At 40.2% G+C, this 27,144-nt stretch overlaps 1 protein-coding gene and 1 long non-coding RNA gene across 2 annotated transcripts in view; one reads left to right on the forward strand and one right to left on the reverse strand.

Moving 5' to 3' along the window:
• Positions 1–21,656, forward strand: part of LOC144458347 (uncharacterized) — a 29,351-nt gene extending 7,695 nt beyond the window's left edge. The window contains exons 2-3 of the long non-coding RNA XR_013487839.1: positions 21,109–21,225; positions 21,529–21,656. This is a non-coding gene — a long non-coding RNA (uncharacterized LOC144458347). The remainder of the gene's footprint in view (positions 1–21,108; positions 21,226–21,528) is intronic.
• kcnk18 (potassium channel, subfamily K, member 18) overlaps positions 1–27,144 on the reverse strand; it is a 139,123-nt gene that overhangs the window by 85,129 nt on the left and 26,850 nt on the right. The window lies entirely within an intron of this gene.

Raw genomic sequence — 27,144 nt, forward strand, 5'->3', positions numbered from 1 at the left:
TACGTGGGTGGGGTGCCTACCTGTATACTGGAAATGTAAGTAAGAGATAACGTTAATTTTTTTATTTATTACAGCTGACAAGACATCTAGGTGCACGCCCCCCGGCGGCAGCATGGCCCGACGCGCATGGACTGCGAGGGCCCGTTCATCGCTGCTTGCAGCTTTAATTATTATTATTATTGTTATAATTATTATTATTAGCCACACCACAATTGTTCCCCCTTACGTGAATGATTCCTCCAAAGAGACATGACAGGAGTTTCTATCGTTTCCAACACAGTCATCACAATTAGAAATCAAATCAATCAAATCACCCCACTGTCTATTTTAACACCTGAACCTCATGGTAATGTGTCCTGCTTTTTAAATTTATTTCACCCCATCTCAATAGATCACGTAGCCAAGACCATTATCATATGAAGCCCACTCTCTGTTCTCTTGATATCCTTCCCACCCGCTTCCTTAAAGCAGCTGTGCAGAACTTTACGTTTTCGTTGATTATAGTGCCCCTTTGGTCGAAGCAGTATGACACCCACAGCCTGGTGTCGTAAAATTCCAACTGCAGCCAGCATTCGGCTTCATTCGCAAAATCTCGACTGCAACTGGCAATTACCGCATGCATTTGTTTTGGAGAGCGAGAGGAAAATCATACATGTTCTGGTGTAGCTCTGAATTTCTTATAAACTGAGGACACCTGCCTGCTGTATATTTGTGTTCATGGTCACAGTCACAGATAATCTTGTGGCGTTTGTTGTAATGTTACTAGACAAAAGTGGTTCACATCAGCTAACGTTACATTTAGCTTGCTTATAACTTCCATGTCATCATATATTGAAGTGAAACAACGTCTAACAAGTTGCGGTATATTCTCTAAATAAAAACAAAAATTACATACCTGTCAATTAGGAAAAGGGCCAACTCGGGATCAGTTTTAAAACCTTTCAAATCTCTCAGCTCTCTCCACTTGGTGAATGCCCGACCGAGATTTACACGTGTTTGGGCTCGAGCCCTATCACTGTCCCGTTTAGCCTTCTTCTGTTCTTCTGTTCTTTTTCTTTTAGATGGTGCTCCTTCTTTATCCGCCATGACATCGAAAGTACAACCAAGTCCTTATAGATACATCTGGTAAAACTGTTATGTGTTCAGCAATGTCCGTTGCGTACCGCTTACTCAAAGAACACTCTCTGTAAACACGGCTCTTCTTCTTCTCTCAATTTGTTGGCGGATCGCAAACAACTTCCAGCTGCATACCACCACCTACTGTACAAGAGTGTGCAATGTGTCCGAAATCATTCACTACTCCCTACTACATGTCATTTAGCCTGTTTCTTAAATCCTACTCATAAACACGGCTCCTTCTTCTGTGGTTTAATGGCTGCGGGCTTGCAGACTTACTTCCGCCTCCAGGTGCCGTATTCTGGTTTGCTGACTTCCGCTGTGTCCGACCTGACTGAGGCTACGCTAAATAGCCATATAGAGAAAGGCTTTTTTGTCGCTGTTGGGTTCAAATAAATAAATAAATATGCGGATCTTCGGGGGGGGATACGAACTAGGGACAGTTTTATAAATGGTTAAAAGTTCTGCACAGCTGCTTTAAAGAAGTCCTGCAGCTAATTTGTCCTTTAATTTTGATCAAAATCAATTATTTTTTAACATCTGGCACTGTCCCTGATCATTTTAAGTCTGTAATAGTACAATCCCTCTCAAGGAACCCTGGTTGGACCCCACTATCCTTAACAACTTTTGTCCCACCCCCAAATTTCCATTCTTGGCTAAAGTTCTAGAAAAATCAGCCACTGTGACAATCAAGTTTACATTTTTGCAATTATCTAAAAGAATGCCTCGGCTTAGATTTGTATCTCTCAGTTATTCTGCATCTTTGTTCCAAAGGTCTTCTGCATTAAAAATGTAATTTTATGACATTTTCCTCAAATTTCTCTAAATCCTTTAAAAAAAAGAAAGAAAAAAGGAAAAGAAAAATGTCCCAGACTGTTGGTTCAATCATCCTGAAACTTTGGCAGGGTCATCTACAGATATCACTGATGTAAAGTTACCAAAGAAATTTTGATAAGTCAATTTATTTTGGAGTTATACATTTCTAAGCATTTTTCAAGTTAAATTTTACATAAAATACTCCTAAATCAAAACTGGCTTAAGCAGTTGTAATCAAACTTTGTGCACATGTGCGGATGCTTTGTCCAAGCTGCACTAAGCAGTCTTGGGATATTCTGCCACTAGAGGGCACCACAACTGCAGAAAGTTTATATCTCATGGTCAGCTTTAGAAATTTGTACTAAATTTAATGTGCACCGTCTAGGGCCATGTCTCAAAATTTCAAGACATTTTACAGTCCAAGCTTAAAAAAATCATGAAAAATCTCCAGTACGTCTTGTTGGTATAATTTGTCATGTATGCACAACATGTTGTATTCTAACCAAACGTCACCAAAGTATTTCACAATACACCCAAAAGCAGTGGAATTATGTGAGAATATCATCACCAATGATTTGACTGTTATAAGTGGTTCAAGACTAAAAAGACAAAAAATACCCCAATTTTGCACATGAAATATTTTATTGCCTCAAGGAATATGCCAAGCCATGTCTTCCTGGTGGCACAGTGAGTAAGTCACCTTCTCTGGGGATACAGAGGTCAAAGGTTTGAACGCCTAGTTGGGCAAGTACTATGCTGTCTGAACAAATTCACTAAAACCTTGAACAGAAACCAGCAGGTTGATGTGTGATTTTTCAGGATTGTTTCCCCAACAGTTAAATTGTTGTGAATATTGTAAGCTGTGTGACCACTCTCTCTGCCTTCTTCTTCAGACTTATCCTGTGCTACTTTATCGCCCAGTGGGCAGGGTTGAAGAGGTCATCAGAAAACTACCTGTGCCTAGGTAGATGACACAAGTTGTGTGCATCCTCCTGTTTCTGCCCATCTTTTATGAACTGTTGTGGTTTAAAAGTTGACATGTTTTATCCTGTGCCCAAATCAACTTCCCAATCGCCTTTTGAAAAATCTCAAATATCCAACATTTTCTGCTTAAGTTAAAATAACTTCATTCAATTCATAGTTCATCCTGTCAAAATCTACTGGAATGTCCCTAGGTATTTTTTGATGGTTGTAGATACACAATGATCGGGTGCTTGGTTTAGTAATTTAGTGGTAAGGTGGATGTCTTGACATGCAAAGGTCGTGAATTTAAATCCTGTTCTTGCCATTCTGCAGGTGGTCTGAATCTTTGCATTTTCCAGGATCGCGTTTGACACTTTTCACATAGAAGCACTATTTGTGTATAAATCAACAGACACTGGATACATTCCAGATCTTGAATGAAACTAGATTTACCGCCCTGTTGTATGCGAGAATTACCATTGTATGCCTCCGTGCACCAGTCAAGTTTCTCTTACAGTTTACATCCATGTCTGTGAAAACATGGATGCTGAACAACCATTGTCCCCTCCTTAATTGGTGACCCCCTGTCACCAATTAAGTAACTGACCAAATATTTCCCCTTCTGTTCCTGTTTAAATAATGGCCGGAAATGTATTTTATACAAGACATTATGATGTCACAGTGAAGTTGACCTTTGACCTTTTGGATATAAAATGTCATCACTTTATTATTTTATCCTATTAGACATTTGTGTGAAGTTTTGTCATAATTAGTGACCTCGGCTGAAGGCAGACCTGGTACGTTTATCTTACTATATAATGATGAAAACTGTGTGTGTGGGTGTGTCTGTGTGTCTGTTGCACGTTTTTCTCCTCACTGACTTGGTCAGTCCATGTGAAATCTGGCACAGTGGTAGAGGGTCATGGGAGGATGCGAATGAAGCAATATTACATCAACTGGCCAAAGGGGGGCACTATAAGAACCGATTGAAATTGCAAACTTTGAATGGGCATATCTCATGCCCTGTATGTTGTAGAGACATGAAACTTTGCACAGAGATGCATCTCCTCATGAGGAACAAATCTGCCTCAGAACCCATAACTTCCGGTTATATAGATTTTCCGCCATTTTGAATTTTTTGAAAAACACGTAAAGTCTATCTCTTCCTAGGAAATTTGACCGATCTGCATGAAACTTGGTGAACATAATCCAGGGACCAATATCTGAAGTTCCCTCTTGGCAAAAGTTGGAAAACTTACTAAAACTGAGCTTCTATAAGGCAATGAATATTGCGGAGGGCGTGACTCATCACATAAAGGTGTATAACATCTCAAGGGTTTCACCGATCACCACACAACTTTGTAGGCATACGACCACACATAATATGAGGGGACCCCTCCATTATTGCCCTTTTCAAACAAAATGGGGATGCTAGAGAGCTGATTTCTTATCTAGGCCTAACCGCCATATCGATTTTTACTAAACTTGGTAGATATATAGAACAGGACGCCTCAAGGTGACTGGAGAAATTTAACTGTAATTGGCAACTAGGTGGTGCAATTACAACAGAAACATGCTTATAAATTGCCAAAATGCGACCGATCGCTGTGGCTCCCCCTGTGGCCGAATGTTTTAGTTTTTTCCTAATTTTTGGTATGACTAAGTCATGTTATGGTATGCTGTACATTATCATGGAAATTGTCAATGTGTCATTCTGTCAGTCAGTCATTCTGTCTGTCCCAGGTTTTTCTACTCACTGACGTGGTCAATGTATGTGAAACTGCACATTGGCATTGAGGATTGGCATAGGTAGAAGGTGATAAAGCTACCAGCGGATATGGACCAGTTCTTATTATTCTTTCTCCCGCCGTCTCCTAAAACCCAAATTTGACCCCCTAAACATGCTCAACAACTCACCAAAATTGGCACGCATGTCAGGACTGGAAAAAGGAAAAATTAACCCCAAAAGTGCCAAAATGGGCTCTCTAGCGCCACCTAGGCACACTAAAATGGCCACTGCGGCCCGTAGGAATGTTGTGGAAAGATTAAACCAAAACTAGCTTGTTCGTCTCACCGAGACCTACAAATCACGTGATGACACCCCTGACCTAAAGCAACAGGAAGTGAGCTATTTGCCCTTTCAAAGTAAGATTTTGCATCAAAATGCTCTTTTTCAAAAATTATCTTCTTCTAGACCGTTTATCGTATCGGCTACTATTATGGCCTCTTCAAGGTAAGGTGCCACAAAACCTCCTGATGATCTTCACGCCACCTAGACACACTAAAATGGCCACTGCGGCCCGTAGGAATGTCGTGGAAAGATCAAACCAAAACTGGCTTGTTTGTCTCATCAAGACCTAAAAATCACGCACTGACACCTAGGGTTGGGTACCGTTCATAACTGAACCAATACGATACCGGTACCGGTATCTGGAATTCGGTACCGGTATCAAACGGTACCTTATTTCGGTACTTTTTAACCCTATGGGCCCTAGGCCTTTTTGGGGTATTTTTACTGCCTTTACTTTTAAGCTCATATCACAGTCATTATAAAGGCTACATACACATGCTATATCTTGTTTTTTTTTTTCAGGACAATCTGGGCTAACCAGATTTGCCATCATTCCATGTCCTTCTGTGTGCCTGTATTTTATATTAATTTTTATATCAATGAAAAAAACAAATCTGTGTGCCTAAATTCTTACATTTTTACATGTATCTCACCATAGCAAGCTGGAAAATGACATATTCTGCCATATAGCAATGGCAATATAAGAACCATGATGCTGCGACATTCTGTCACTTCACAATTGTCCAAAACATGTGGTTTGTGCCAGGCGGACATGATTGCCAGTATTTTTTCATTATTGCAAGAAATTCCATTGACTCATTCACAAGTCAAAAATGTGTTTTATCTGAAAGCAACATGCAATATTTACATCCAATATAATAGAAAAATAGTCAACCAAGTGCAATGATGTCCTCCAAGATAATATTTGTTTTTCAGTTTCAGTTATATATTGGGGGGACATTTTGGGCATTGGTGGGGGGGGCACGTGTCCCCCTCAATGTATATGGTGACTACTGCCCTGTCAGCATGCATAATTAGGCTGCAGTTGTCTGGGTGCGCAAAGGTGAAGTGTGCTTGTCTTGTCATACAAAGTTTGATGGAGTGTCAGCTGGACAATATGGAGATATTTGCATCTTGAAAGCCGGACTACAAATGTGGATAGAAAGGGAGAAACACACGCAAGCCTAAGACGTGGTAAGATACGATATTCCTCACTATATGAAGTGACTGATAACAAGATCTGTATAATGGATTGTAAAGAAATTTGTCAGGGTTTTTTTTTGTAGACAACTGATCTGGATTTATAGCGTGATGGGATGACAGCACAATGTGTGTGGTCCTTTGCTTTCATGTGATATGTGTGGCATTTCTGTGCGAGCCTACGTTCGCGAGTAATCCATCCAACAGTAATGTGTGTGCAAAGCTGTATGAAAGCTCTGTTATACATCATTTTATTGTAAATTTATCAATTGTTTTTGTTGTGAAAACATTGCATTACCGACAAGTGCTTGGCCTTGTCGGAAAGCTACAGTTCTGCCGTTTCACGTGATAAGTGTGGCTTCTCGCTATGATGCACGGTCGCAGAGAAAATCCACAGGGAAGAACGGGTATGAAATAGGACGCACTATGCGTCGTTCGGGCCCATAGTCTAAACTTCTCAGTTTCAACATTTTATTGAGAACATTTAGGAACAGTGCTGCACGTTAACTTTTGTCTGCACATTTTTTTTGTCGCCATTGTTGCTGAGTCTGAGGTGCGAGTCATGCACTCTTCGCTCCGCCTCCACCTCAGGTACCGAAATTTGTCACCAATTCATTTTAAGTGAATCGGTACTCGTAGTACCGACGTGAATCGGTACCAAGTACAAAAAGTACCGAGTTTCGGTACCCAACCCTACTGACATCCTTGACCTAAATCCAACAGGAAGTGAGCTATTTGCCCTTTCAAAGTAAGATGTCGTTTTTCAAAAATTCTCTTTTTCAAAAAAATATTTCCTCCTACACCGTTTATCGTATCGGCTTCAAACACGCACACATGACAGGCCAACTCCTGCTGAACAGATCTTCTGAACAACTTTGTCATTACTCAAACGGTTTGGATTTTATGGGCTCCTAAAAGTGACATGCCACAAAACCTCCTGACGATGTTCTTGCCACCTAGACACACTGCAATGGCCACTGTGGCCTGTAGGAATGTCGTAGAAAAATCAAACCAAAACTGGCTTGTTTGTCTTATCAAGACCTATAAATCACATGCTGACACCCCAGACCTAAATCCAACAGGAAGTGAGCTAGCACCTCTGAAAATAACATGAGCAAATGTGGAGAAATTGTCAGCTGTGAGCTAGACATCTTAAACTTGCGACCAAGATCGCATTTTTGACTCCACAAACTATAAACTATATGTCTGCGTTCGGGTCAAGTGTATCTCTCTGCTGGTATGCTCAGATTGACGATTGGACCCACGGTTTGAGAATTAAAGGGAGGAGTTTGACACATTTTAAAGCCATCTCAATCTCAATCCGATCTAATTTTGTCTAAATGAGTGATAGGATGTTCAGTATTTGACATTTCTCCAGTACGAAGCTCGGTCTGACTTGCCTGCGGCCCGTGAGCGCACGCTATTAAATAATAGGGCATTCAGACAGCATCAAACAACCTCAAAATACGTCCACTTAAAGTGCATTTTTTCCACACAGATAGGCTTGGATTGTTAGTATAATTATCCGAAACATAACGGAAAGGAGAAATGAACGTTTGTGTTTACCTTTAGCTTGATTCGGACATCTGACTGTTGCAATTTTATTATATGTACTGCCGAAGTAACACTGCTCCCACTCTCTCCTCGTCCACTCTTCACTTTCAATGAGCAAATAAATACAGGCGGTCATCAAATTCAAATGGCTCATCCAGATTCAGTTGGTCAACACTGGGTAAAAATTCAGCCATGACTACTCCAAACAGAGTAACTGCTCGTGTTTGTAAGGTCACTCCAGTGGTAACTTCCTGCAACAACTCAAATCTCGCGAGACGTGAGATTTCAGAGCCAGACTTTCACTCTCTGAGTGAGTGTTTTGACTTGCCACAACAAACATGTCCGAATATTTACCCGATTTTGACCAACTGGATCTGGATGGACCATATTTATTTGAACACGGAGTACACGGATGTACACGGATGCAGAGCTCATTGAAACTGAAGAGCGGACGAAGAGAGAGAGGGAGCAGTGTTACTCAGTAGCACATTTACTAAAATTGCAACAGGCAGAGGAACATGTCCGAATCCAGCTAAAGGTAAACACAGACATTCATTTCTCCTTTCCGTCATGTTGTCGGATAATTATACTAACAATCCAAGCCTATCTGTGTGAAAAAAAATGCACTTTTAGCGGACGTATTTTGACGTTGTTTGATGCTGTCTGAGTGCCCTATTATTTAATATATCTATTCCCTCATCAGTTCCCTGCCCATCTCCTCACCTGCACTCTATTCCATGATCAGTTCCCCCCATCTCCTCACCTGCACTCTATCCCCTCATCAGCTCCTCAGTATATATACCACCCCATTTCCCCTTGTCCTCTGCCAGATTGTCTTAGTTTCTTGCTAGCATTCCAGCCCTTACCTTATCACCTGAGGTTTGTTACTCTGCCTGATTCCCAGGATTCTGACCCTATGCGTGATTACCTGGACTCTGATTCTCTGCCTCACCCCGTCGATTAAGTTTGCTATTTCTGATTGATCTCCTGGTTCTGACCCTTGCCTGTTCGTAGGATTAAATCCTTTTGACTTTGAATTGAACTGATTGTTTCTTGTCGTGCTTGTGGGTTCTATTGCTCTGAGTCCGTGGTCATCACACTTGTGTTCACAAGTGTGAGATAGACAAGGTCAGAATGATCTTGACCTTTGACCTATGACCACCAAAAATTAAAGAGTTCATCGTTGAGTCCAAGTGGACTGGAGGAAATTCTCTTGAGGCGTTTCTGAGATATTGTAGGATGGGACAGACGTACGGACATCCTGGAAACATAACGCCTCCAGCCACGGCAATCATCGGCGCATTACATTTACAAATATTATCAGGCAAAGCGCAGTTTTACAAAGCATTTTGCTTCTTGTCAGTTTAAAAAGAAACAGGCATTCAAATGCTGGCAATCTGCTTGATATTGATATCTATATTGATATTTTATAATTATTTTGAACATGCAAACATACAAACAAACAGACAGCTACACAGAAAGTAATAGCTACAGACAATGAAAACCATAATGTAAAAGCAATTGTCAGTGTATAGTTACTTTGATTTACACATCCGAAAAGGATACTTGCACCCCAATAAATGCTGCTTGCGACTTTAATTAAGCAATAGTTTTACTGGTGCAGTGTATTTTGCCCACAAAGTAAAATGAGTTTGACACCCTTGGTTTAAACTGAAAACTCCGTGCAGACAAACATGTCCCCCTCAGGATGAATTGCAATGCTAATGTCAGGATGGTAGCAATTAGCTCAAAGTACCACTTAGGAGCAGCCTCAGAGCCTGGTTGTGGACTCTTGTCTGTGTTTGAAACCTCAAACTCAGTAGCGAAAAATATGTGATAAGGTTTCCAGTGGTTTCATAACATTTCTGTTAGGACCGATAAGGACAAGCTGTCCAAATTAGGAAGTGAACTCACACAGTTTAAGGTGGAGACAGAGAAAAAACTGAGGATTTGAAAGGATCTGAAAGTTTGAACGGCAAAGACTACAAGGATTCCCAGGTGTACAGATGGAGAGGGCATCCCCGGGATACGCTCCCAAATGTGTCACAGAGGAATCCCGATGCCAGCGAAAGACACACATGGAGACATAAAGTTCCCAACTATTCAGACATGTAACACAAGATCAGTGCCTTCAGTTCACAAGGAATGATTCTTCTAATAACAGCCCTTTATGCATCCTAAAATACTCGGCTTTAGGAAGGGAGTTTGAACAATCCTTTTTTGTCCCATATTAAACTATGGCGACGTTATGTTGACGATATATTATCATTGTGGATTGGAAGTGAACAGGATCTGAATAAATTCTTCCGATGGATCAATACTTGTAATTAATCATTAAAATTCACTATGACGTTCAATAAGAGAGAAATTAATTATCTTGACATTCTGATTACAAGAGATGAAATAGGTTTAAAAACAACTGTATATAAAAAACCCACAGACAGAAATGCTCTATTAAGAGCTTACAGTTTCCATTCACCTTCTTTAAAACGGAGCCTCCCTTTCAGCCAACATAACCGTATTCGGAGATTGTGCAGTGATGACGTGGACTATGAAGAACAAGTGGACCTCCTGGATATGCGCTTCAAAAAAGAGGCTATCCACAGGACTGGCTGAGACAAGCACAGGACAGATCCAAGGATGTAACACAAGATCAGTGCCTTCAGTCCACACGGAATAATTCTTCTAACAACAGTCCTTTATGCATCCTACAATACTCGGCTTTAGGAAGGGAGTCATAAACAAGTCATAAAAAAACACTGGTATCTTCTAAGCAGTGACCCAAGGTTATCCACAACATTCAAAGACATGCCCAGAGTGGTATACAAACGTTTTTTGTTATAGTCAACATCATTGATTGATCGTGTATGTTTAAAATAAGTATATTGTGTGTAAACATTTTTGTGAATGACCACCCATGATCTATGACGTCACCAGTGGGTGTCTACATATATGGGTGAAAAAACACATTACTTGTAAGATGACCTGATGACACGCTTGAAACGTTGTCTAATTAGTAAAGATTTTTGGAGCATAATGAGAGTGTGCGGGATTTCCCTTTGTTCTGACGTTTTTCATTCATAGCCCAGCACCGGAACTAAGTGATGTGCGTATACTCCTACATTTTTTAACATTTCTGTTGCCAATGTTTTTTCCACTTATTAGTGATCAATTTGTTCATTATTTTTATTAACATAATATATTCTTTGATAATCATATTATTATCTGTCCAGAGCTTGCTTTTTTCAATACATGAAAATCTTATGAAAATGCATTAGTATTTCTCTTACTTTCAGATGCGTTATGAGTGGTTAAGTAAAGCCAAGTAATGGCTAATGGCTTGGCATCAACAGGAAGCCCACAACTCACTGAAGGGAAGGCACTCTCAGAGGAGAATGCTTTTCACATCACCACAAAAAGCTTATTAGAGGTTGTCAGAGATTGTCTTCTGTGATGCCCTGTTACTTGGGAACTTCCCTTCATATCTTCAAAATCAGCATAATAAGGGTTTAAGGCAAGGCTTCAAGGCATACAGATCCATTGTTGTCTGCTATTTTATCACTGTATGAATTTAGGCTGTATTGTTTGAAAAAGTAACATTTTTGATTGATTGCAACACATGTTTTTAGGATCTACATGGCATGCATTGCCTTTTAGCATGCTTGTATTGGGTTGGGTAAGCTTTCCTATGGAAACTCTTTATTAATGTTAAATGATGTTTCAACCTATCATTTGGCCCTGCAGTGAGTCTCAAGCTGTGCCATCATAAATCCACTGAGCCCTCTGACAGGCAGCACTTGCCAAGCAAATAGCAGCTATAGCTTGAAAAGGCCTTATACCTACACTACATCTGGTTGGAAACATGTTTGGCCCCAGTGGCTGGATAGGAATGCCATGGCCCACTCAGTTGTTCTACCACCATTACTGTACCATCACTTAGCTAGCCCTCTAGTATTATATCCCTTGTCTCACCAAAGAAAAGAAAATGGTTTCAATATGAATTTGTTTCTGAGTGGCCCCCGATATAGAGAAGGAGAACACTGTGTTCCAGCATCCAAAAACCACCCTCCTATTTAAATGCACCCCTACACTCAACACAACCCTCCGCCAAGCTACCAGTTACTCTACGTCAAAATAAAGTTTCACTTTGTTGAAGCTATCCCCAGAGAAATGCAGCAAGCTAAGTAATGAAAAAATTTAATTTATGTCAAATCAGCGTTTTCTCAGATATCAGAAAAACTGTCAACCAAACAAATAGGCAGGCAAAAAATGTTCACTTGAACTGTAAAATTAAAACGTTTGTCTTTATTATTATTTTGTTTTTGAAGACCTTGTGACATTTGAACATGTCTTCCAATAACATGACATCATCAGTCGGCCTATTGATCTCTCTCTTTCACTCTCCTCTTCCTACTTAATGCATTTCTCTGTCTTGGCCTCTTTCAGTAGGCTATCTGGCTATGTCAGTGATTCATAAATTACAAAATCTATTTTTCACTCAATAAAACCATAATAAATAAACGACAGTAATATAATCAATAAAAATAACGGACCTAAATGTTTTTCTTTTTTGGGACATTAGAACATGCAAATAACACATAACATCAGTATGTCACTCTCTCTCTCCTCTCTTCCTTCTTAATACTCTTCTCTGTCTCTCTAGCTCTTTTTTTGGCCTTTGTTGTTTCTATTTCTGCAACTGCAAATATATACAGTCTATGGGCAAGACATGTGAGAGATGCATCAGGGAGTGCAATGTAGCTAATCAGAGGCAGAGTAGGGCAGGCCTTGCCAAGAAAAGCCAATAGGAAAAGCAGCAAGCGGAATAAACTGAAGGATTAGTATGTGATGTCATACAGAAGAGCTATCCTTGTCTACATGCCTCAGTGTTGGGTTGCTGTTAGGTTGGGTTTGACAAGTTATAATGCATACTAAGACCCTAGATCTTCAACAGATCTTCAAAAAAGAAGTATACATACGTATAGATATTACTTTTTTTAAGATTATATCACAGCTGGAGAGAGACAGGAAGAGGGGGAGAGAGGGGGAATGACATGCTGCAAAGGGCCATAGGTTGGAATCAAACCCAGGCTGTGGACTCATAGGACTCAGCCTATATGGGGCACACACTGCCTGTTGAGCTTGAAGTTGCCTGGGTAATTAAAGTTTTAATTTAATTTTTCTTCCTTTTCTTTCAAAAATTTAAATATGTCTGACAATACATATTAACATGAATCCAACCTATTATTAGCATAAATAAATTGGCATATTTGTAAAATATAGAACAAAACTCCCCAATTTATTTGAGAGTAAAGAACTTATATGTATAGGGGTCCTTGCTCCATTTCTGTTTAGGCTATTTAACAACCATGTTGACAAAAAGAGATTGCAAGCAGATACTGACTCCATCTGGTCTGGCCATGCTTATTTGCATACAACATGTTAGCTAATCCACCAGCCACAACAGGCAGAGCAGGTTGAATTGTAACACAGATCCGTTGCCAGGAAATCCACTGATAGGTGGAACCTCCGATAGTAGAGTTAGCCTACACCTGAAAATACGGAGGGATATTTGCTTGGGAGCAACGCAAAAAGTTAAACCCAACACTGACATCAACATATAAAGGAGATGACAAACTTTTAAGCAAACAGTTGTTTTACGCATCAAGTAGACTTTTCAGCTATAAATGACACCTTTTACTATGGCTATTGGCTCAAAGGTTGATATAATTATAGCAGTTTTAAAGAAGCATTTTAGGGGGGTGCTGAACTACCATATTTTATTTGTGTTCTGCTAGACTACAATGTGAGGGATTAGGGTTAGGTTGTTAGGTTGTTTTTTTTTTGTTGTTTTTTTTTTAAATGTTGATACTGGGGGCAGGGAGAAGGGAGGGGTCCCCCCACCTCCAAGGTATCCTGATTGGCCACTTCAAATCTATGATGTGGGAAATCTTCTTAATGTAGAGTGGTTAAGGTTGAACCCATACTGAGGCTACTAAATCCTTAAATGGTTGTTAATTTGTGAAAATCTGTGTTGAGCACTTCTCCTTTTTCAAGATAATCCATCCACCTGACATATGTAGCATATCATGTGAAATCCTAATGAATCTTTTTTTCAAGGTAAACCTGTCTGTTTTAATGTAGCCTTTTATTGTGACCATTCCAAGGCACACCTGTGTAGTAATGATGCTGTTAATGAGCATCTGGATATGCCACACCTGTCAAGTGGATGGAATATCTTGGAGAAGGAGAAGTCCTCACTAACATGGATTTTAACAAATTTAAGACCAAAAGTTATGAGAACCATAGCTATTGAGTGCATAAAACAGTCTTAGATCTTCAACTTCAACCTGTGAAAAATGGGAGCAAAAATGGGTTAAAATTTTTGTTCCGTATACTTGGACAAGATTGTGGTTTGGATTGAAATAAGTATGCTTGTTCCACAACTGAAATTATGTACATAAGTTACTTATGTCAATATGGATCGTAAGTATAGGTTGTGATAAGCTGCTTGTACAAACCACCTATGGAGTCATTTTTGGGGGTAAGGACTTCTTTGTATAGACTGTATTTTTGTGTTTTTAAATGACAAATTACTTGTATTTAATTTAAAATATTTTCCTCATACCAGTATTTTGTATTTTACTTTGATACATTTGATTAGAATTTGTAATTTGTAACTAAGTAATATTTCATTTATTTGTGCCAATCTCTGACTGGGATGGTGGCACTGGAGGGGGAGATGTGGAAAGGAGCCATTATTGGGCTCCTTATATGGAGATGCATGGTGGACTTTGTTCCTGTATTTGTGGTTCACGCAAAATCAGGGTTAGGGTTAGCCCCCAGGAGGCATGCAGCTGATAATAGATGAGCTAATGTTTTTGGACTGCTGCATCACAGAACATCTTTCCGCATGCTGTCTGCTGTCTGTCTGCTGATGCGCCTAATGTGACTGGATGGAATTAAACAATAATGAAGACCGTAAAGAGGGCTATGAATGTACTTGTTATTTGAAAGTATTATTATTATTATTTAAATGTATTTCCTGACAGCAATGTCAAATGTCTATAGATGTAATTACTATTAACCCTAACCAGCCACAGGTTTACATGATCACAATTAAAGTTTGACCGATAGTGGATTCTTACAGGCTGATGTGATAACAATTGTTTGGAACAGGAAAAAGCTACTAGCTGCTAAATTGCCGATATTTCTCTGCCTCCCTGCAATTTTTTTTTTTTGACAGAGTCTGAAATTAACTGAACATCTACGTCAAAGTAATACATAACTAAATAAAAATGTTAATCTGAAACTGAACATCAAACTAACTATAAAAAATTTAATCGGGAGTGATTTTAATTTTTTAAACTATTGTTTTTCCTCAAAGTCCACCTGAGATTCTCAGGTACACAATGACATCACCTTAACTAATGTATGAAGCCTCAACAGCAAAGTTCTTGAATTCCATATTGTGATAATTCTGAGTAATTTGTAATTGGTAAAAAAATAAAAAATAAATAAAAAAAATACAAATGTTAGACACAGCAACACAGCACCGCTGTCTGAAATGCTGTGTTTGGGCTTATGTCCTGCCTCCACAGCAGCCCAGTCTGCTCTGATTGGTCAGCTCGCTCAGTCTGTTGTGATCGGTGCAATGCTTAGAGCTTATATTGGAAATGCCACGCCCCTTACTTTATCTGACTTCACCTCTGGAGGCTGCTGCAAAACAACAACAGAGACTAAGCTAACAATGGCGACTGTTAGCCATCATCGATTACAGTGAAGAAACACGAGCCGATAGACTCGAGCCGATAAGCTGCTTCGAACACAGGAGCCGGACATTTCTCCTCAGTGGTAAGTTTTTATTTTGTAGCCATCTTATATTTCAACTGTAACATGATGGGCTCTAGTTTACCAGCGCAGCGCGGCGAACCCCGCGCAGAGCTAGTTTCGAGCAGCGCAACCCGAGGCGTGCTCAGTTTGGTAGTTTGGCAGACCGAGGTGCGCTGAGATGGGTGTGGCGGCGCAGCTGTTTTCGTGCCAAAATGCTTCGCCGAAGGTGTGCTAAAAGCTCGCCAGCTGAAACCAGGTCTACTGTCAGCGCAGGACGCAGCCAGTGTAAGCCGAAGTTTGGCTGACCGGCGGACAGTGCGCACACGTCACCAAAACCTCACAGGCAGGTTTCCAGAATATCAGGCACATTAACGATGTAATAAATACCCACAAAACCACTATTCAATGCAGCTATCTGCAATCAGCACATAAATGTATCTCTATACCGACTGTCCCGTCACATCTGATGTCAGATCAAAGGGGATTGGCACCGTTTGGCACGTTTGGCACGTGTAATGGAAACCCAACCTGATTTGATTAACACAGCCTGCAAACTAATGAGTTCACATCCCTCTCAGCCAAACACAAACAGCCACAGCATCAGATAGGGAGTATATATTCAGCATCTGTCATCTTAGAAAAGTCAAAAGAAAAGAAACAGAGTGAGACTGCGAGAGAGAAATGCAACACTGATTCACAATTGTGGTGACCTTCTCCCAGGCTACCTTTGCATCATCAGCTCGTGGAGGTCTGCTCCCAGTTCCGTATATCCGGACACTGCGAGCAGACCTCCCGGACCAAAACATCAGTTTCCTCCTGGGAGAAGTTTGGCTGTCTGACGCTGCTGCTCTCTTCTGCAATGGCGAATTGAGTAAACTCTCATTACACCTTCGCGAAGCGCATTTAAGGGCGAGGAGAGGGGCTCATTTGATTGGTGTGATGTGTGTAAAGCCCACTCCACGCCTTCTCTCCTCCCTCTTTCCGACTTGCGCCGGTAGGAGGGACGGAGGTGGGATAGAGGGCGCCAGGGCGCACGGTGTGCCAAACTTACAAAATCCACCTGGCCACACCCAGTTGGCGAAGCGCAGGTGCGCTGCGCCCCCGCCGCGCCCGGTCTGCGAAACTAGAGCCCGATAACTTTAACTTATCTGATATTATGGTAACAACTGTATGTCTGTCCTCTGACTGAATGAAGTTGGAAACATCTGCTGCAGAGTATAAAAGGTTTCTAACAACATAGTCAATTACTACATAATGTGGAAACACCAACAGCAGCACTCAGCTGTTTTATGACGTGGTGTAAAGCATAACTCCTTTTTTAATCTAAGCAGGTTTATCTATGATGAGACTAATGTAGCTTGTATTGGGTAATAATACCAAAGTTACTATAAATTCTGCTCCTAACACATTCCCCGTTAAAACCACAGAAGTTTTAACCCATGAATTCATCAATTTTACCACAGCAGATTGAGATGACAGATTTTTGTATTATACAAAACAAATGAATAGAAATAACTGGTACATTCAGATATCTTAGCTGTCATGTTTACTGAAATAATTCTACTAAAATGTAGCTGCATTTCAGGGGCAATTCTAGGATCAGAGGTTTAGGGGTGCTGAGCACCCAGAGAGCTGCCCAGCCAGGCAAGATAAATTTCACTGTTTTGTACATTTTAACTCAATTTCATTCCCACATTTGTGAAAGAAAAGCACAACACTTTCTGGGAAAGTCTGTGACTAAACCATCAAATCTGATAAAGGTTATTTAAATGCTGAGCCACAGCAAAAGAGTAATGGACTGGAATCATAAAAGAAACATATCGTAACCCTAATTTCTGGGGGAGGATAACTCATTTTGATACAGCAGCTCCTCAACATACACATAAACAGTATGTATGTTTCTGGAGTAAACCAGCCCCCTATAGTGAGTACCAAAAATACCAAAAATTGACCTTGGACTTATGTTTTGGATTTTAATTTGAAATGCAATGCACAACATGTAACAATAACACATTAACAGTAATTGACTTTTTCAATGTTTGTCTCTGCCTTTTTCCTTCTTGTCTGTATTATATAATACAAATACCTAAATAAAAATACACTTCAAAAAAGAAAAGTGCTTGAAATCTACAAAATAATAATAATAAATAAACACAATAGGAGTTATAATGTTAATGGGCATCCAGTCAGTTAGCTAGTCAGTAGCACCTTGGCTTTAATCAAGGGCATAGGTTTGATTTTCACATTGGTAGGGACATAAAAGTGCTCTATGGCGGCGACTTGTACGTTGATGATTTTTTAATGCAATTTCACGTCATGTTAAACTGATCACTGCTTTATAATGCATATTTAGATATCTACACTAAATACAAGAATGTCTTGGTTAATGTATTCTCTAATGTTATCAATTACATGAATATACACTGATAACTTCACCACATCTGTCCATATGTGCTTCCCAGGGTACACTATAATAATAACAATAACAGTATACTCCAAAGGGGCTTAACTTCAGTACCAGCCTGCGGTCTGCAGTTGGGTTGATAATAGTGATCCGAATTGATATTGATATCGGGTAAAAACATATATTATGCATGAATCAATATTTTTACTTACCCTTACTCACAATGCTGAATCTCACTGTCAACATATATCCTTCACAATTCAATCTCACCTGTGAGGCTCCTGTCTCTCCTCTATCTCCCCCTGTCTCTCTTCCGTTTCCTTCTGTCTCTCTTCCTGCCTCTCCTCCTCCATCTCTTCCATCTCCTCCAGTCTCTCTACTACTTGTCATCTGACACGAAATATATTGATGCAAGACATGTGAACAGTGGGACAATTTGAGATGCAACAGTCATAGATTTTGATTGTTGTAGCCTGAGGAAAACATACTGTATGTTTTACAATTGTGTAATTCATTAAACAACATCTGAATGTATAGGCTAAAGAACAGCCATAATGTCAACACAAGTTGGTCAGCTTCATGTAAATGCTCCAAAATCATCATAATACAACTGTGTGCAAAATGTTGCACTTACACCCATTATCTATTACATAAATATGACTCAGTGTTGGTGTTTTTACTGGGAGCAGTGGATCTGTATTCTCCTAAGTGTCTCCTTCACACACCATGGATGCTGAAGACTGTCACTGAATGAGCTAATATTTATAGTGTTTACACTTTATTTATTCAGACTGTTTATATCATCTCATCTTACTACAAACATTAATTTGAACTGTGTCATCACTACGTGACATCTATGATTGCTGATGGAGCACGTGATGTGGAATTTCATGTTCTCTGGCATATAATATTGATCTAATAGTTGCCAAACTTAGCTCAGCTAGTATTAGCTCGTTAGCATCTCATTATCTAGCACAGAGTTGCCAAGGAACGCCATTCAGTTAGCCTAACATCAACAGGTGTTTGTTTAGCTTATTTACTGAACCAACCGACTCACCGTTCACACTCGGTGCTCCGGTGTGGAGCGCTAACGGTGGCGCGTATGGCAAGCCATTTTAACATTTAATCACTAAGTCTGACTATCCGGAATTACCATTATAGATATCTATAACGTCATTTTGACTAGTAGTAATGTCATTGTGACTAGTATGAATTTTAATTTAAGATATCTGTAACATCATTCTGACTAGTCAAAACTGAATTACAGATATCTGTAACGTCATTTTGACTAGTCAAAACTGAATGACATATCTATAACGTCATTCTGACTAGTCAAAACTGAATTACAGATATCTATAACGTCATTCTGAATAGTCAAAACTGAATTACAGATATCTGTAACGTCATTTTGACTAGTCAAAACTGAATTACAGATATCTATGACGTCATTCTGACTAGTCAAAACTGAATTACAGATATCTATAATGTCATTCTGACTAGTCAAAACTACAGTTACAGATATCTGTAATTCAGTTTTGACTAGTAAGATTCAAACTATTTTTGCCATTCATGTGTATGGGGTTTGTCATTATAGATATCTACAATTACATTATGACTATCTATAATTCCAGTTTGAGATATCTACAACGTCATTTTGACTAGTCATAATTCAGTTGTAGATATCTACAACATCATTTTGACTAGTCATAATTCAGTTGCAGATATCTGCAACGTCATTTTGACTAGTGAAAATGACGTTGTAGATATCTACAACGTCATTTTGACTAGTCATAATTCAGTTGCGGATATCTATAATGTCATTTTGACTACTCATAATTCAGTTACAGATATCTACAACGTCATTTTGACTAGTCATAATTCAGTTGCAGATATCTACAACGTCATTTTGACTAGTCATAATTCGAATTCAAGATATCTACAACGTCATTCTGACTATCTGAAACTCAATTCAAGGTATCTAGAAAGGACCATGTAGATATCTTCAATTGATGATAATTAAAGATATCTTGAACTTGAATTATGACTAGTCAAAATTAAATTGTAGATATCTCAAACTGGAATTACAGATATCCACAATTCAGTTGCAGATATCCGCAATAACAATTGCAGATATCCGCAACTACATTGGAGATATCTATAATGACAAACCCCATATACATGAAGGGCAAAAATAGTTTGAATCTTACTAGTCAAAACTGAATTACAGATATCTGTAATTAGAGTTTTGACTAGGCAAAATCTAATTACAGATATCTTGAATAAGAGTTTTGACTAGGCAAAATTATGTTGCAGATATCAGTAATGAATATCCAGTCTAGTGATTAAATGTTAAAACGGCTTCCCATACACGTGTCTCTACCGTCCCTACCCTATCCTACGCCTATGGCTTTAATATTAACACATGCACATGACACAACAGCTAGCTTCTCTCATTCCAATTCAAACAGAGGACAGTGGTACTGACCACCTGTAGCTAGAAAAAACGTCAGCTAACTCCTACCTGACAACATGAACAGTGACCTACGATTAAATGCAGCAAAAATGAGGACTGGTAATGATAATGTGTTGGTATTGAGTGGTAGAAGTTAAGAAATGTGCCACATATCCTGGTTTCAGCCAGGTACTTAAACCACTACTGCATATGGAAGGCAGCACATTGCTCTGTGCAGATAGAGTGCTCAGAGCCCGAGTCGGGGAAAGGTGGGAGGGATGGGGTGGATCAAACTGTATTTTTGTTGTTAAAATATTATGTTGCAACTAAGTACTGTATGGTTTTGACACTTTTCTAGCTTGTTAAAAAAGGACATACAGTAAAAAATAAAAATAAAAAAAAATCTCTCAAATTTTAGGGGTGCTGGGATTCAATTTAGGGGTGCTTCAGCACCCCCAAACATGGGCTAGAAACGCCTATGCTGCATTTTATAATCATCTTCACCTTGTGTTTGTAATCTACAATATGTACAGTGCACCAATGTATCACAGTTATTCCACAGCATTTAAATGAAGTCAAAGTTTCATAGTAAAGCACATGTTGCTTCTTGGATCAGTATTTGTTCTATGCAGTGATGTTGTCTCCTGAGTATTTGCTTACTTCTAAAACAGTATGCCTTGTGTCTTTTTTACCTATTAGGTTTTGGGGTAATGAACCAGGTTCCAGTTCATCCTACATGTATGATACCCTGTCCTGGAGCCTGGATGGAGCCTGTTTAAATCCGTACACCCCACAGAACATCCACAACATTTAGAGGTATGACTATGGACCCTTACGGCATAGAACTGAAGAAGAGTACATTTTTTCGACATGTGATGAGATACAACTGTGTAAATTCAATTCTGAACACTAAGGTTTCATTATACCAAAAAAAAAAAAAAAAACATATGGAAAAGACAAATAAGTCTTTTGTCAAAACAACTTTATTTTTTAGCAAATGTAAAAAACAAAAACTGCAAAAAAAAAAGTACTAAATAATATACAATAGATAGATATATAAATATAAACACAGCAGCATTTTATCTGCAACACTAATAGTGTCCAATTCTCTCCATTCAGGCGTCCATCCCGTCCTGTGTTGTACTCCAGGAGTTTCTTGATCCGACTGGTCACTGCGTTGGTGTCATGCTGCCCATGGCTGAAGTGAGAGACGTGTAAGGCAACCACTTCCTCCTTTGAGGGTCTCTCACACTGGGATACCAGGTCCTTTGGAATGGGGATTTTGGGGAAGACGAGCCTCATCTACAGTCTGTAAAATATTGAATTTGAATATTGATTTCCTTGTGTTTTTAAATTAAGTGTTTCCCTGAATCCACCTTTCTTGTTTATATTTCAAGTGATGCCACAACCATTTCATATCTTTTATCTGATGTTATTATGTTGGTAATAAAAATGAAATCATTTATAAATTACTGCATATAGGGTCTGTTTTTACAGCCTTGTTGAGGGTAGAATTAAACTAAAAGAATACATTTTTGCTCAGATTCCTCTGTAATAACAGAGTCGCAAGGGTTATATGTTGAGTCTTGAGGTACTACTAGCTCTATTTAAGTTTCTCCCTCTTTGTCCTCCAACTCAACACGACGTCTCGTACTTGGTTTGAGACCTATGCCCTTTATGGGTGTTGATGAAAATGAAAGAAAATATGTGCATGTATGTGTGATACATAATGCACCCCCAAGGGGCTCAAGCCAGTGTTCTCATTGAGCCAGTCCCAAGCCCGGATAAATGCAGGGTTTTGTCATGAAGGGCAACCTATGCCAAATCAAACATGCGAATCACGAATATGACCTACAGGGTGCCGCTGGAAATTGGACTACTGTTAGTCGAAAAAGGAGAGGAGGAAGGCATGTCCATAGGCAGAGAGAGAAGAGAAAAGGCAAAAGTCTAGAACTAAGAGTAGGGACTATGACAGGGAAAGCTAAAGAGAGTTGGCTGACATGATGCAGAGAAGGACGGTGGATATACTGTGTGTTCAGGAGACCAGGTGGAAATGTAGCAAGGCTAGAAGCTTAGAAGTAGGGTTCAAGCTCTTTTATCATAATGTGGATGGGAAGAGAAATGGAGTAGGAGTTATCCTGAAAGAGGAGTTTGTTAGGGATGTTCTGGAGGTGAAAAGAGTGTCAGATAGGGTGATGAGTCTGAAGCTAGAAATTGAAGGTGTGATGTTCAATGTTGTTAGTGGTTATGCCCCACAGGTAGGATGTGAGTTAGAAGAAAAGGAGAAATTCTGGAGTGAGTTAGATGAAGTGAGGCAGAATATCCCTAGAGGTGAGAGAGTGGTCATTGGTGCAGACTTCAATGGACATGTCGGGGCAGGGAACAGAGGTGATGGGGAAGTGATGGGCAGGTTTGGTATCCAGGATAGGAACGCAGAAGGACAGATGGTGGTAGACTTTGCAAAAAGGATGGACATAGCCGTAGTGAATACTTTCTTTCAGAAGAGTCTCTTCTAGTCATAGGGTGACTTATAAGAGTGGCAGTAGGAGCACACAGGTGGGCTACATCTTGTGTAGATGATGTAATCTGAAGGAGATCAGTGACTGCAAAGCCATGGCAGGTGAAAGTGTAGCCAGACAGCATAGGATGGTGGTGTGTAGAATGACTCTGGTGGTGAGGAAGATGAAGAGGACAAAGGCAGAGCAGAGGACGAAGTGGTGGAAGCTGAAAGAGGAAGAGGGTTGTGTGGTTTTCAGGGAGGAGTTGAGACAGGCTCTGGGTGGACAGGAGGTGCTCCCAAATGACTGGACAACTCGGCTAATGTTATCAGAGAGACAGGTAGGAGAGTGATTGGTGTGTCATCTGGAATGAAAGGAGATAAGGAGACCTGGTGGTGGAATGAGGAAGTGCAGGAGTGTATACAGAGAAAAAGGTTAGCTAAGAAGAAGTGGAACAGTGAGAGGACTGAAGAGAGTAGACAGGAGTAAAGGGAGATTCAGCGTAAGGTGAAAGTTGAGGAGGCAAAGGCAAAACAAAGGGCGTACGACGACTTGTATGATAGCATGGACAGTAAGGTGCCACAAGTGTGATGGGAAGAAGGAAAGAGTACTTTGAAGAGTTTACGAATGAGGAAAATGAGAGAGAACAAAGAGTAGAAGAGGTGACCATTGTGAAGCAGGAAGTAGTAAAGATTAGTAAGGATGAAGTGAGGAGGGCATTGAAGAGGATGAAGAGTGAAAAGGCAGTTGGTCCTGATGATATACCTGTGAAGGTATGGAAGTGTCTAGGAGAGGTGGCAGTAGAGTTTTGATTAGGTTCCTCAACAAAACCTTAGAGAGTGAGAGGATGCCTGAGGAATGCAGGAGAAGTATGCTGGTGCAGATTTTTAAGAACAAGGGAGATGTGCAGAGTTGTGGCAACTACAGAGGGATAAAGTTGATGAGCCATACAATGAAGCTATGGGAAAGAGTAGTGGAAGCTAGACTAAGAGCAGAAGTGAGCATCTGTGAGCAGCAGTATGGTTTCATGCCAAGAAAAAGTACTACAGATGGAGTATTTGAGGCTTTGAGGATGCTGATGGAGAAGTACAGAAAAGGTCAAAGGGAACTGCATTGTGTCTTTGTAGATCTAGAGAAAGCATATGACAGGGTGCGGAGAGAGGAGCCATGGTATTGTATGAGAAAGTCTGGAGTGGCACAGAGGTATGTTAGAGTGGTGCAGGACATGTATGAGAGCCATCTAACAATGATGGGGTGTGCTGTAGGTGTGACAGAGGAGTTTAAGGTGGAGGTGGGACTGCATCAAGAATCAGCTCTGAGCCCCTTCTTGGTTGCTATGGTGATGGACAGGTTGACAGATGAGGTTAGACAGGAATCTCCATGGACTGTGATGTTTGCAGATGACATTGTGGCCTGTAGTGAGGGAGCAGGTGGATGAAAATCTAGAGAGGTGGATGTATGCACTGGAAAGGAGAGGAATGAAGGTTAGTCATAGCAAGACAGAATCTGTGTGTGAATGAGAAGGACCCAAGTGGAACAGTGAGGTTACAGGGAGTAGAAATTCTGAAGGTGGAGGATTTTAAGTACTTATGGTCAACAGTCCAGAGCAACGGAGAGTGTGGAAAAGAGGTGAAGAAACGTGTGCAAGCAGGTTGGAACGGGTGGAGGAAAGTGTCAGGTGTGATGTGTGATAGAAGAGTACCAGCAAGATTAAAAGGAAAGGTGTATAAGACGAGACCAGCGATGTTGTTTGGTTTAGAGACAGTGGCACTGAGGAAAAGACAGGAGGCAGAGCTGGAGGTAGATGAAGATGTTGAGGTTCTCTTTGGGAGTGACGAGAATGGATAGGATCAGGAATGAGAACATCAGAGGGACAGCTCATGTTAGATGTTTTGGAGATAAAGTCAGAGAGGCCAGACTGGCTTGGACATGTTCAGAGGAGGGATGGTGAATATATTGGTAGAAGGATGCTGAGGTTGGAACTGCCAGGCAAGAGGCCTAGAGGAAGACCAAAGAGGAGATTTATGGATGTAATGAAAGAGGACATGAAGTCAGTTGGTGTGAGAGAAGAGGATACAGAAGATAGGGTTAGATGGAGGCAGATGGTTCACTGTGGCGACCCCTAAAGGGAAGAGCCGAAAGAAGAAGAAGAAGAAGATGTGTGATACATACAGTACAGTATATAAATACAGTACAGGCCAAAAGTTTGGACACACCTTCTCATTCAATGCGTTTTCTTTATTTTCATGACTATTTACATTGTAGATTCTCACTGAAGGCATCAAAACTATGAATGAACACATGTGGAGTTATGTACTTAACAAAAAAAGGTGAAATAACTGAAAACATGTTTTATATTCTAGTTTCTTCAAAATAGCCACCCTTTGCTCTGATTACTGCTTTGCACACTCTTGGCATTCTCTCCATGAGCTTCAAGAGGTAGTCACCTGAAATGGTTTCCACTTCACAGGTGTGCCTTATCAGGGTTAATTAGTGGAATTTCTTGCTTTATCAATGGGGTTGGGACCATCAGTTGTGTTGTGCAGAAGTCAGGTTAATACACAGCCGACAGCCCTATTGGACAACTGTTAAAATTCATATTATGGCAAGAACCAATCAGCTAACTAAAGAAAAACGAGTGGCCATCATTACTTTAAGAAATGAAGGTCAGTCAGTCCGGAAAATTGCAGAAACTTTAAATGTGTCCCCAAGTGGAGTCGCAAAAACCATCAAGCGCTACAACGAAACTGGCACACATGAGGACCGACCCAGGAAAGGAAGACCAAGAGTCACCTCTGCTTCTGAGGATAAGTTCATCCGAGTCACCAGCCTCAGAAATCGCAAGTTAACAGCAGCTCAGATCAGAGACCAGATGAATGCCACACAGAGTTCTAGCAGCAGACCCATCTCTAGAACAACTGTTAAGAGGAGACTGCGCCAATCAGGCCTTCATGGTCAAATAGCTGCTAGGAAACCACTGCTAAGGAGAGGCAACAAGCAGAAGAGATTTGTTTGGGCCAAGAAACACAAGGAACGGACATTAGACCAGTGGAAATCTGTGCTTTGGTCTGATGAGTCCAAATTTGAGATCTTTGGTTCCAACCGCCGTGTCTTTGTGAGACGCAGAAAAGGTGAACGGATGGATTCCACATGCCTGGTTCCCACTGTGAAGCATGGAGGAGGAGGTGTGATGGTGTGGGGGTGTTTTGCTGGTGACACTGTTGGGGATTTATTCAAAATTGAAGGCACACTGAACCAGCATGGCTACCACAGCATCCTGCAGCGACATGCCATCCCATCCGGTTTGCGTTTAGTTGGACGATCATTTATTTTTCAACAGGACAATGACCCCAAACACACCTCCAGGCTGTGTAAGGGCTATTTGACCAAGAAGGAGAGTGATGGAGTGCTGCGGCAGATGACCTGGCCTCCACAGTCACCGGACCTGAACCCAATCGAGATGGTTTGGGGTGAGCTGGACCGCAGAGTGAAGGCAAAGGGGCCAACAAGTGCTAAACACCTCTGGGAACTCCTTCAAGACTGTTGGAAAACCATTTCAGGTGACTACCTCTTGAAGCTCATCGAGAGAATGCCAAGAGTGTGCAAAGCAGTAATCAGAGCAAAGGGTGGCTATTTTGAAGAAACTAGAATATAAAACATGTTTTCAGTTATTTCACTTTTTTTTTGTCAAGTACATAACTCCACATGTGTTCATTCATAGTTTTGATGCCTTCAGTGAGAATCTACAATGTAAATAGTCATGAAAATAAAGAAAACGCATTGAATGAGAAGGTGTGTCCAAACTTTTGGCCTGTACTGTATATAGGCTAGATACATATATATATATATATATATATAGATATAGATATAGATAGATAGATAGATAGATATAGATATTGCTTATTTTCCTGCTCTAACATCATGACTTTGTTATGTCAAAGACATGTGATAATGTGATGAAGAAATAAATATTCTGAAGCTATTGGGAAACATCATTTCAGTACTGTAAAATATTTTTACAGGCACTGGATCTCAAACACAAATACATACAGTACAGGCCAAAAGTTTGGACACACCTTCTCATTCAATGCGTTTTCTTTATTTTCATGACTATTTACATTGTAGATTCTCACTGAAGGCATCAAAACTATGAATGAACACATGTGGAGTTATGTACTTAACAAAAAAAGGTGAAATAACTGAAAACATGTTTTATATTCTAGTTTCTTCAAAATAG

The sequence above is a fragment of the Epinephelus lanceolatus genome, chromosome 17 (assembly GCF_041903045.1).
Source record: "Epinephelus lanceolatus isolate andai-2023 chromosome 17, ASM4190304v1, whole genome shotgun sequence".
NCBI lineage: Eukaryota > Metazoa > Chordata > Actinopteri > Perciformes > Serranidae > Epinephelus > Epinephelus lanceolatus.